Source organism: Condylostylus longicornis, unplaced genomic scaffold (assembly GCF_029603195.1).
Source record: "Condylostylus longicornis isolate FDR11 unplaced genomic scaffold, ASM2960319v2 ptg000027l, whole genome shotgun sequence".
Taxonomy (NCBI): Eukaryota; Metazoa; Arthropoda; class Insecta; order Diptera; family Dolichopodidae; genus Condylostylus; species Condylostylus longicornis.
In genome coordinates this window covers 8,834,984-8,848,657 of record NW_026577996.1, presented here as the reverse complement: position 1 = coordinate 8,848,657, position 13,674 = coordinate 8,834,984, and positions in this window count along the sequence as shown.

The following is a 13,674-nucleotide window of genomic DNA, read 5'->3' as shown; positions in this document are numbered from 1 at the left end:
CATTGCACCATTGGCCAGATCACATACGTACATATATACTTAAGCATACCTACATAAATATCTTTATTGTGGGTGAATTTCACATGTACCAGTATGGGATTATCTTATAATCAACCAAATCACAGATCACCCTACTTTAAAATATTAGCTATAAAATTCAAAATTATTTATAACCTATATAAGAACGATCTGTGAATACAACCTATCAAAATAATTTTTTTATCTAAATAGATTTGTCATCGATATTTAATGAATGACATATAACCATTTCATTTGTAATCAAAACCGGCGGGCGCCACCATTACTTAGTAAAATGATCGTATATATTCTGTATGAAAAAAACAATACTTTTCCAATTTGGAAAATTATTTTAATATTTTAAGAAGGAATTTATATTATATAAAATAAACATAAAATTCAATAAATTACAAAATACTTTAAAAAAAAAATTTATTTATTTAAAAACAAAAAAAAAACAACAATAATGAGATTTTTATCATTTCAAATAAAGAATTTACATTAATAATCACCATATTTGGTATTTTGGACTTGGTGGCATATTGATATATTCTGGCGCCAAAACTACCCAAAATTGTAGGTACACAAAAACTTTTTTACAACTCTTTTATGTCAAATAACTTTCTAAAGATCTTTAATCAAATTTTTTTTTTTGAAAATAAAAGATAAAAATCTAATTGAAATTAAATATTAAAATTTTTTTTTTTTTAATATTTTCGCAAAATATTTAAGAATTTTATTGAAAAATAAAAAAAAAAAAAACAGTATAAATTATTAATAACATATACGCTATTTTAAAATTAATATTAGAGAAAATAATGGCCATGAACTTAAAACTTTGATGACTCCGACCAGAAAATGCCAAAAACAACAGCTATACAAAGAACATAAATGAAGCTTATCAGTAAAAGCGTATCTAAACTTAAATTAAAAAAAATTTTACAAACAAACAAACCATTTGTTTTTTTTTGTGTTTTTTTTTTAATAAGGTAACCTATACCCACTCTGACATGCTGCCAAATTAACAACTTTTTATATAGGTACAAAATACAACCAAACAAAGAGAAAAAATTTATAAAGAAGAAAATTTTTAATTTAAATTTCTAATTCCAAATTTAAAAATTAAAAAAAAAAAAAAAAGGAAAAATAATATATTAATTAATTAATATTTTAGGAAGTTAAAAAATTACCCAAGGTGTTCACAAAAAACACCAACCATACACAGCGAGTAAAAAAAAAAAGAAAAATTAAACAACAAGAAGTACCTTTAAAGTTTACGAACTATTAACCTTGATATTTTAACCTGAATTTTATATTAGTTAAAAAAAAAAAATGAAATAAAGAGCCGATGTTTTTTTTTTTTATAAAAATTTTTTCGAACCAATATGATAAATAACAAATTGTCGCATATTTCATTTAATGAATATTTTTTAAGTATTTAAATTTTAATTTTTTACAAAAAAGGATTTTTTGTATTTTTTTTTGTTTTTCTTCAGTTCTCAAAAGTTCCTTAAAATTCAAGCAAGAAACATCAGCTGGTGTATTTATTATTAATTTTTAAAAATTTATACTGTTTTCACATACTTAATTTATAATTAAACATAAATTTTAAAATTGTTAAAATAAATTTTCATTAAATTTTTTTATACAAAAAAACAAAATTAGAATGTCAACACATTGTTTTCTTATAAAAAAAAAAACAAAACCAGGAACTTGAAACCGGCATTTTGAAATTTATTTGTAAACAAAAAGAAGATCAGAGAGACATCTCACATCTGAAATTTAAATTAAAACAATAATATCAGAGAAATTGCTTTGAGTCGAACATCAACTTTCATATAAGGTTTGCAGTTTTTTTAGTTCGCAGTTCTAAAAAAGAATTGCAATGGTAGCATGTTTTTATAGTTGGCTGCAAAATGCATTCCCCTTTTGTTATTCGAAAAATATCTTCTGTCAAATCGTCAGCATAAAATATTTTTCTGCTTTTATAGCCATAACCTCAATTAGTAGAGAATATTAATTAAAATTTTTGATACCAGAGTTTTTCTTTGCAGCACTGCTTTATTTGTTGCTATTGCAGTCTTAACAAATATGATCTGTCGCAGTCAGAAGTGTAAATGCGAATTTAACTCAAACAAGATTGTCATCAAAGTCGTCATCATTTAATGAAGAAAGAAAAGAAAGATAGTGAGTTTATTAGTGTGTATGTGGAAGACAAAAAAATATAATTGTTTATTTTTTTTTTTTTTCATTTTTTAAAGCAAGGAAGAGGCTAGTCACAACCCGAACTACTGCCATATAATCTATAATTTAAATTTTTAGAAAGAATACAAATCTAAGTGCGCATTCATAAAGAATAAAACGACTAGAATGAGACATAGTAGGAATGAATCTTATTAATTGGCTCATTCTTACTATAATCCGTATTATGATAACGAATATTGAAGATGTCTACCGTTTTTAAATTGAAGGTCTACCGTTGAGACTTAAGGTCTACATGTTCCAACCAAAAAAGGCAAAATTTCTCGAAAACTTTTTAAAAATTTTACTAAAAAATTGCTTTGATTGAATTCTTTTAAAATAATTAAAGTTATTTACGAGACGGTTTAAACGAAACCTTGTCTGAGGCTCTCTATATGACAGAGAGATTCAATACTGAACTTCTCATTTGCAATTCCAAACTGCCAAAGAAGTCTACATATACATGTAGACTAAGATGAAGAATAAGAACTAACCAATTTAGTTTTGAAATTAAATCTAAATATTGAATTTTTTTTCAGGTTTTCCTTAAATTCGTAGAATTATTCTGAATTTAGAATTAACACCAATCTAATACAATTAATCTAACACTAAACCAAAATAACTTTAGCACTTAATTTTTTACAATTTCGAAAAAAAATTTTCCTAATCTTTTATCAAGCTAAATTGTGTGTTTATGGTAATTTCAAAATCACTATTCAATATTGTGCATCACACATGCACACACATGAGATCTAAAGCTAATTCCTAAAAAAGGTCAAATCATTTATTAATTTTGTTTTACACTTTAACTATCAAGTCATTAAAAATTTAACAAGCAACAGGACATTTTTTTTTGTTTTTGTAAATGAAAACTATCGCGTTAAAATGACAAATTATTTGTGCGAAATTTCCAAAGTGTTAAAATTTTATCGGAAAAAAAAATTTTGTTTTTTTTTTTTTTGTTTTCTGGCTTTTAATCAAAAACCAATTTATTTTCGTTTCGTCTCCCGTTAACACAGTACAAACCAAAGAAAAAAACACAATTTAAAGGATTCTATAAATCTTTTTTTTTTAAAGGATTTCCATAAAATTTGAAATATTGCTAAAAGGCGCAAATGCTGTGCATTTTTTAATGACGCCTGAAATGATTGCGAATTCATTCGTTTTGCTTTTATTGTAATTTTATTTTTAATTGTGATGACCGAAAAAAAAAGAAATTGTTGTTTACAATATTTATTTTTTTTTACCCTCCCCTCCCTATCATTCACCTATCAATATTGTTTACAAAAATCTACATAAAATATTTAAATTCAGACGAATCCCTGCTGTTTATTTTATGAACGTATTTTGATTGTAGGTTGAAAATTGGGAGAGCGGGTTGAAATAAAGATTATATGGCGTTCATATTGTAAATAAATGCAAATATTTTCTAAATACGGTGAAAATAAAGTCATATTAACTGAGAATTTATTTACGTTTCAGAAATTTCAACTTTAATAATTTTGTTGAAAATTTAATGACTGAACATTTTAATTTGATCATAAAAAAAAATAATAATTTTCATATTATATGAAGGTATGTACCAGATAAAAATTTAATGATTATTTTGGTAAAAATTATTAATTTTAAGAATACACAATAGAATCATTTCGAATATATTGTTTTTTTATTACTTAAATCTCCAATAAGAATCATCGCTTTATTTAATAATAATCTTAAGTGAGTGATCGTTTTTAAAGGATCATTCACTTTTTATGGATCAATTAAAAGGTAATTGACAATAGAAAATTTTCACTTCTGAATTTGGGATATTTGTTTTTTTTTTGAAAAAACGATCGGCTATTGTTAACACAATTTTTAAGAGTTGACATAAAATTTTTATACAATGTCATTATTACTCACTTTGTTTGTTTAATTTTCGCATGTTTTTATATAAAAAAACGACAAAAAAATAGAGTTGATCATGTTAACTTTGCGATACCCACACGATCATGTTAGAAAAAAGTAGTAACAGTATTCTATGACTTAACCAAAGCCTTTGATTCAGTTGATAGGAATATCTTATTAAAAGTTTTATATGGCATCGGCGTAAAGGGGAACTCACATAAATGGTTCAGAAGTTACTTAACGAATAAAACCCAATTTACAGAGTTGGAAAACTTAAAAAGTGACATTAAAAACGTGGACTTTGGAGTAGTCCAAGGCAGCTCATTAGGTCCCACCTTATTTCTTATTTATACAAATGAAACAGCTAACTTACAAACTTATGGTAGGATATTTATGTATGCTGATGATCTGGCCATTGTTTACGCTGAAGATGATTTTATCGAATTGGAAAAAAAAATAAATTTAGAGAACGAAAATATAATAAATATAATAACAAAGTATAAATTAACTATCAATGTAGAAAAAACCAAATATATGATTATCAAAGCTCCTGAACATATAAATTTAAATATAATTTATAACAATATAGAAAAATAGCAAAGGTTGATAATTATAAATATCTGGGAATCACAGTCGATCAAGAACTTAATTGGAATCTACATGTAAATGAAATCCATAAAAAGTGTAGAAGAGTTGCTGGGATATTTAGAAAAATATCAAGTATCATTCCAATGAAGGAGAAAAGATCAATTTATTACAGCCTGTTTCATAGCAATATTATATATGGTCAAATTGTCTAGGCATCAACAACAAGGCAAAATATAAATAAATTACAAATTTTGCAAAACAAAGCCATAAAAAACCTGTATAATCTGGATATAAGGACCTCGACAGATAGTTTGTACAAAGATTATAATATTATGAAAATAGACAAACAATATAAACTGTTAAGCAAGCTAGTCATATATACAAAATAGTAAACAATTTAATCAGAACTAATTCAACACTGCGCCAAGGAACTGACCTGACATACATCAATACAACTCTAGAAATGCCGAAGAATTTAGAACTTCGAGCGAAATACCTAACATATATAGTAACTCCATAAAAGTTTTCAATGAAGTACCACCAGCTATTAAAGAACAAAATTATAAAACATTAAAAAAAAAATATCAAAATGTATTAGCTTAAAAATTCAAAATCAAATTTGTATTCCTTCTTTTTCCTGTTTTAAAAATTAAATTCATCTCATATTAAACTAACACAATAACTTTTTGAAAAATATTAAATATGCTTGTATTAACATTCGCTACAATTAACAAAATTTTTCTTTTTTGTATTCACTCTTTATGAGCTAACGCTCTTTTCTGAGTTTATAACTAATAAATAAATAAATAGAAAAAATAAAATTCTATGGTCGAAAAATATACCGTAGCTGCCTATCGGTAAGACTATTTCTTTAATTACGGTGATTTGGTTTAACAAGAAATGAAATTTAATTATCTATATGGTATTGAAACATTTGTATTCGGCTGTATTCGAAAATATGTTCACACGGAAATAATAGTGTTGCCGTATTACACATAACAGCCCAAATAATATAATTCTTTGCCCGAAATTTTGTGACATACGTTCGAACTAGTATAATAATATATTACAAAAAAGTTATTTAACCAATTTCTATAAAAAACTAATCGAAAATTTGTACTTAGATTCAAAAAATTACTGAATTCGCAATTGTACGAGTAAAATTGCTAAACATTTCTCCATAATACCTACTCATATAGAAATTTTTAAAAAATTTTAGTCTTAATACCATTAAGATTAACTCTTAAGCAAAGTACATTCACAAAAAAATTAATGAATGCCATGAAATTAGGTAATAGTGGTAGCAGTAAGTGTTACTGATCCTTTTAGTATTACAAATTTAGAAAATTTTGATTTAAGCTCGAATTCCGAGAATGATTCCGAATAATTCCGTCTCCGATTTCTACACGAAATCTTAGCTTCACTATAAACCTAACCTAACCCCGACTCTGTCCGACTACTATCATAACTTCGATTCGAAACACTACATCATACAGATGAATTTTAAAAATTCAATTTTTTTACTTCGCGACTAAAACAAAAATTTGATAACTTTGTAAGTCTAAGATCAAAAACTGTGAACATCTCAAAGTCCATACCGTTGAAACTTGGGCTCCGGTGCTTGCATTTTTTTTTAAATTTTAAAATTGTTTGCCTAAAAATATGCAGTCATTTTTTACATATTAACGTATTATATGAAACATTGGCAATTATCAATTCTTGTTCAAATATCGGTAATCGTTATAAGTAAGGGTTATAAGTATGTGAACATAGAACATTAAATATAAATTCCACAATCGATACACTACTTTTTTATATGCATAGGTACATAAGATTTAAATTCGATAGGCGCTATTTTTATAATTTTTAATCGAAAAAATTGTAATTTAAATTTTATTACTTTAAAAGAATTTTTACAACTTGTTTAGAATTACAAATAGAAATCTTCTTATATGACTAATATTCTTAATTTTAGGTTATCTACTTAGTTTTTGCGATTTTTGGGGGATTTTCGGCGCCACAATATTTATTTTCTTTTAATTTGTATCATACCTTTCTTTTGACACTATTTATTCGCTTTTCTCTTTATTTCTCCATAATACTGCTTATGGTCATTCCACTATATCGTATATCTGTTTACTATATCGTATGTATGTGCGTACAAAAACAACATAATAAAAATAAACATAAAAAATGAAAGCATATCATTATTATTGTGTTGAAAAAAAATTAAACCACATCGTAAAATATTTGGCAAAAATTACAAAAAAAAGAAAAAAATTCCATAAAAAAACAAGCGACATAAACAAAATCATCAAGCAATGAGAATACGAGTATTAATGGAAACAAATTTAATCTGACAGCTTTAGAGCCGAAGAAAAAAAAACTAAATTAAAAACAAAAAAGAAAAAACTCTGAATTAGCGTGTTTAGTAGCTATTGATGACTGATTATACTCATTCCCATATTTTGATTCTTCCACTTGTCTCACCTCACTGACCCCTTTTCAGCCCTCTCTTGTTCGTTCAAACAAATTATTGATTTTCTTTTTTATTAGTTTTGATTATTGTTTTTTTCTGGGTGCTCTTGCCTCCGCATATAATACAGAAATTACGATTTTGATTGTAAAAGATTCCAAGAAAAAAAATCGTATGAATGGATCCGAAAATAAAAGCAAACAATATTGTAAAGATTTAGATCTTAAGACATCCGTTTGCCACACAAGTTGGTTGTTATTTAGGAAAAGAAATGCTTTTCTACCATTTGTCTATATTTGTTTTTGCTATCAATTTCATATCGTATTTTTTTTTTGTTTTTCTAATTTTTTTTTTTTTGTTTTTGTTGCGTGATCTTAGAATTTTTCTTTGTATTTTTCTTTTTTTGAGGAATTCCAATAATATCCGGGTTCTGATAATGAATTTTTTGAAAGGAAAGCGAAAAACAAACAAAAAAAAAACAAATGTTTGTAAGGAAAAAAAATTTTATAATTGATTTGAGGTTTTTCTGTAGGTTTTTTTTTTTGCAACCAGCAAAATTTAATGAAACGGAACTAATGTGAAAATTTTGAATTAAAAGTTAAAAGTGGTAGTTCTAATTTCTATATTGCTAATTTCTTAATTTTAAAGATTAAGATTATACCTAATTTAGGTTGATCATTTATAATTTTGATGTGCTAATTTCTTTTTTGTTTTTTTGGATTTATGATTTGCTGCTTTCATTTTATTTATGATTTATAGTTTTCCTAACATACTAGCGTGCGGCATGTGCGAATTCAAGATGCATAAGATATTCTACAGAAACTTTTAAGGTCATCTACTGAAATAAATGTGTGCAACTATTTCCCCTCAACTATTATGTAGGCACAAATGTGGAATATGTTCGATAATATGTTCGGAATATTATACGAATCAAAAGAAACTTGAAGTCCTAGAATATTGGATCATATTATGAGTATCAAATTACTAATAACTGATAGTGATAATTATCGTAAAAAGTTCGATATTATTATTGCGAAGACAAAATCAATTCATACAAATGATTCGTGTCTATAATAAAGTTTTTGAAACTTTTACGATAATATTATCAATATCAGTTAGTGATTCGAGAAACAGGATGTAGGATTCCTTTATTATATTATTATAAATTTTTAAAATCATATCATTTGGTTAACATTGAATAAAGTTAACAAACTTCAAAACTAAAAAAAAAATGCATGTAGTTTAAATACGATCATGAGCAAAATTTACGATTATGAGCAAAAATTACGGTCATGAGCAAAAATTACGATCATGAGCAAAAATTACGATCATGAGGAAAAATTCTTATCATGTAGTAAAATTACGATAATAAGCCGTTATATTTGTTATTTGAGATATTTAGGCTATTTCTGAGTATAAAGTTAACTCTGATAACAATATTTATCGTAAAAATTTTGAAAACTTCATCAGAGACACAAACCCAAAAGAAATAATAAGGTCTGTGCCTAAAACTGTAATATCAAATTTTTACGATAAAAATCACTTTCTGTTTGTAATTCACGTTTAAGAATAAACTTCATCATTTATTTTTCTGAAAATGCTGTTGTGAAAAGAATGAAATGTCGAAATTTCTTATTAATTAAGATAACATGATCATTTTAAATTTAATTAAAAGTATTATTGTTCAAGGTTATTATAATTTTAATTCATGTATTTACCACAAATTAAATTAATTATTTTCATTAATAATAAAAACAAAAAGGCAAATTTAATCATCAAGAAGAAGACAAATTTCAAATGAACTTCACAACTTTTAACAACTTAATAACAATAAATAATGTTAAATTCATTTTAAAACTCTTTGAATGAAAAATCATCGAAAAGAAATTTATTAGTGAGGCAACCATAAACACCATATGCAACTTTTTTAATTATGAATAATTATCGTAAAAATGTGTGCGACATTTTCATATAAAAAATCATGTAAAAACAATAAAAATTTTGTTTAAAAATTAAAAAATTTAAAAAAAATTAAAAAATTTCACAAAGCAGATAGGAACAAGAAAATAAAACAAGAAATAACATCTTCTTAAAATATAAGGCGGCTTGTAAGTTCTTATACGCCACACCATACAAGTTCTTATAAAACACTAATTTTAAAGGTGTGCTTGTGTAATTAAAAATTTAAAATGGTAATTAAGAAGCGAAAAATAATAATAAGAAAATAAAATATTTATTTTTCTTAAATTTTGTTATTATAAATCATTTTGCGATATTTTAATGTTTGAATAAACAAAATTCCTTTCAAAATCACAGACAGACAAAAACAAACCACATCTGATGTAAAAAATAAATATGAAGAATGAATAATGGCAACTTAAAACGGAAATAATTAAAGAGTAAAGGTGAAATGTGGGTGAATTTAATATTTACTGTAGTAATAATGCTTATGTACTGTACTCGTACATATCCTCAATCACATTTTTTGTATTAGGAAAGAATTCTAACCTACACCATTAATTTTTTCCAACTATTCTTCTTAGGTTTCTTTCTTTCAACAAGTTTTCTTGGAGTACTTAAATTTTGTTTGGAAATAACTTACATACATATGTATTGGAAATAACTTACATACATATGCTTACTGTAAGCCGTCCACATACCACTTATACTAACCTGGTCTCGAGCAAAATTTTTTATTAATTATATAATTCAATATGTCTAAAGAGAATTACATAGCAGATTCTAATTCTAAGACTTTATGGTATCAAATTTGCGAATTTATAATGTAATAAAAAAAAATATACCCGGAGATGTCTCCCTAGGAGTTAGACGTGAGATCCTCAACACTAAGAAAGCCAATACCCAAATCATCTGCGACTCCTTAAGCCTTAGTCATTATGTGAGGGCAACTGAAGTGCAATTTTGTTAAAGAAGGTCAGAGATCGTGTTCTCAAATTTTCCCCGGACGACAAAAACCATATTAGCAGCGTTGCCTCACACCATTGCCCAAAGACTCTGAGGGCAATGATCAAGTCATCTACCACAATTGAACATAGGAAAAACCCTGTCCTGTGGATACCCTTTTGCAGCGGAGATAAAGTGTCATCAATTATGGTGGACTTAATAATCCTATCTTGTAGCATACGTGGGCTTCTAAAATTGATTTCCATTGCATCTTCCCGAACATATTAATAAACAACCTGTATATACACACGTATGTAATTATTTTTACTGCCCGTAGAATATTGTAAAAATTTTATACAAATTTATTTGCTTTTTTAAATATTTTTAAATAACGAAATACCATCAGCTTATTTTTTTCACATTCTCATATATTTTCTTAAATACTTTTGTCGGCAATTTTAAATTTAATTAAAAATAATTTATTGAGTGTTATTTCTAATAGATTTATATATAGAATAGTATTGCCGTAATATGTTAATATTCAAGAAATTTTGCCAAAACTCGATAACTCAAATTTTGATCAATTTTTGATAAACAATTAAAAGAGAGAACGAACTATTAAATATTTAATATGTGACCCGGTGAATTTAGCATGAAAAGTTTTTATTTATAAAACAGCATTAAAAACATCGTGCGACGACTGCTCTGATCTTGGGAAATCAGGTGGGTTCCTGGCGATGTTTCGGAGGGATATTGCCTGCCTGACGGCAATCTACACAGGACACTGGTGGTTGGGGGAGCTGGCGGCTTTGCTGGAATGGCCTTTCAGGGTCGCAGCTGCCGGTACAAAAAGAAAACTATTTTTCGCTATGTCTGCGGGTGAGCATCTTTGAGCATAGCCAGATTGGTTATGATAGAGCCTAAGCGAGATGTCAAAGATTAACATCGGGGATTTGTTAAATTCCTTAAAAGAATCGATTGGCTTAGATAGGTCACATATAACCGTACGCTCAATGACGGCCCTAGTGGGCAGTGGCTGGATTAAAAAATTAAAATTACAATTTGGCAATAATTTTGCCCTCTTAGACATAAACTCGTTAAGAAAGTAGAAAAGAAATTAAAAAAGAGGCAAAAAAAATAATTAGCACAATTTATGCAAAAAAAAAAATAAAGAATGTTTTGCAGGAATTTCAAGAAAATATCAAAAAAAAAAAATTACCATTATAAAAACAATCATGATGTCACAATAATAAAATAGTAAAAAAGAAAAAAAAAATAATAATTTATTTTCCCAAAGAATTTCTTTAGAAACTTTTACCAAGCGCTTTTAAGAAAACCCAAAAAAACAAAAAAAAACATTCCGCCAATTATGAAAGTTTTTTATTTAATAAAAAGGCACCGACCCAAATGATCGCGTTAAAAACCAAATTAGAGCAAAGAATTTCTTTCACTTTACAAGCAAATTGGCGACCAAAGAGCATTCAATTTTTTTTTCCTTCATTTTTATTAATATTTTGTTTTTGTCTGATAAAATTGGCGCCGGTAAGACGATCTCTACCTGCCTATTAAAATGTTTTACTACTTTTTTTTGTTTTCGTCTGCCGTTTTAACTACGTTTGTTTGTTTGTGCGTATATGTAAATATTTTTTCTTTTAATTAATTCGCGAAGCAAATTAATAAAGATGTGAAATTTTGCGACAAATCCGTTATTTTGTGTGTATCGATTTGATTAAGGAAAACACTGAGGGCGAGAGAGAACAAAAACGAAAAAATAAATTCTTAAAATATTTTTATATTTTAAAATTCCAAAGTGAATTTTAGAATTTTAATATTCTTTCGGCGTTTTTTTTTTTGTTTTTTCAAATTATTAGTAGAATTTATTGGAATTCCTAGATTTTTTCCATGATGGAAATATTGATTTTTTTTCTTTTTATTAAAAAAAAGCTTTAAAACTATTTAGCACCCCATTTTTTTTAATTTTTTTAGCACCTATGCAACAAATCGATAGGTTCTTCGTGAAAGTAACTGGCTACATTTAACTAAACATGATTTCGATCAGAAATTTTATTTAAATCCAAAGATACGAGTATAAGACCTGAATATGCTGTGTCATCGGATTTTCACCTTCTATATCAAAGTTTATTGAAAGTTTTCTAATTGCATATATTTAGGGGCTCATATGAATAGCAGAATCATATTACTACCTGTTGAATTGAATTTAATATTGTCCAAAAAATTCTTCATTATTTTATGAAATTCCTTCCACTTACAAATCAAATAAAATCAATAAAAATAAGGTATGGTAAACAGCACATTCAAAATATGATTAGAGGCAATATTGTCATTTTAATAGACAATCAGTGTTATCATGATTTGACAATGACATGGAGTGTGATTTGACAATGATAAATTCTTTAAAGTATTTGAAATTAAACAAGAATTTTCGAGTAATTGCCATTTTGAAAATTCAAAGAATATAGTAAATTTCTATTTATACCATTTTTATAACCTAGTTTAAAATTATATTTCCTTTGACATTTTGAAAATTAGCTAGGAACGTCATTGTAAAACCAAAGCTATAAATTTAAAATTATTTTTAAATATTTTAATTATTTCATTAATTGTAAAATTAATTATCTATTAATTTTATTTGAAATTAATTAATTAAAATCTTTTTATAGAAAAATCAATGACAGTTTAAGAACATTGATATAATCAAGGTTATTTGTTCTGATGACACATACTGCAAACAGGGTATCTCGTATCTAAGTGCACTTCTATCAATATATCATTGAGTAAATCCTACTGAGTAGGCAAAGCTTTTGAATGCATGAGGGCGATGTCCACAACACAACAGGTTCCGAGTTTTTATAGTTATAAACCGTTCAGATTTGGGAATCACATGACTTTAAAATTTGAGAAATTTTAAGTTTTAGCTTTTCATTTTTAAAAATATTAATTTTTTAGGTGACGTACCATTAGAGCTTTCCCTAATTTTAGCACAGATGGCAGCCCTGTTAGCTGAACTTTAATTTGGTATAAGAGTCATATTCTTCGCTGTAATAGCTTAAGTATACTATTAAGACACCCTGTATATATACATATATTAATACAGTACATTAAAATATAATACTTATTATGTATGTAAATTTAATTTTGTAAAAAATTCTAACAAATCATCATTTTTCCACAAAATGATAATCAATTTTTACTACATCAATACAGATGTCATGTTAGCTAAAATGTCATGCTCAATTTTAATGTCAATGTCAATATTGACCATAGAATTTATTTTTTTTTTGAAGTTTTACTATTTAATATTCTTTTTCTACTTTTTACAAGCAAAATACATAAATGTAAAATTATTCATCTATTTTTATTCTTAATAAAAATTAATTATTTTTATAATTATTTGAATTTAAAATTAATAAATAGTACACTTGAAAAGGTAATTGATTATTAATTTACAAATTTGTATTGGGATGCGTTGGTCGCGTTGAATTTTTTTATGTTAAACATAATTATTTACAAACCTATTCAATGAATTTTTTCATCTTCAC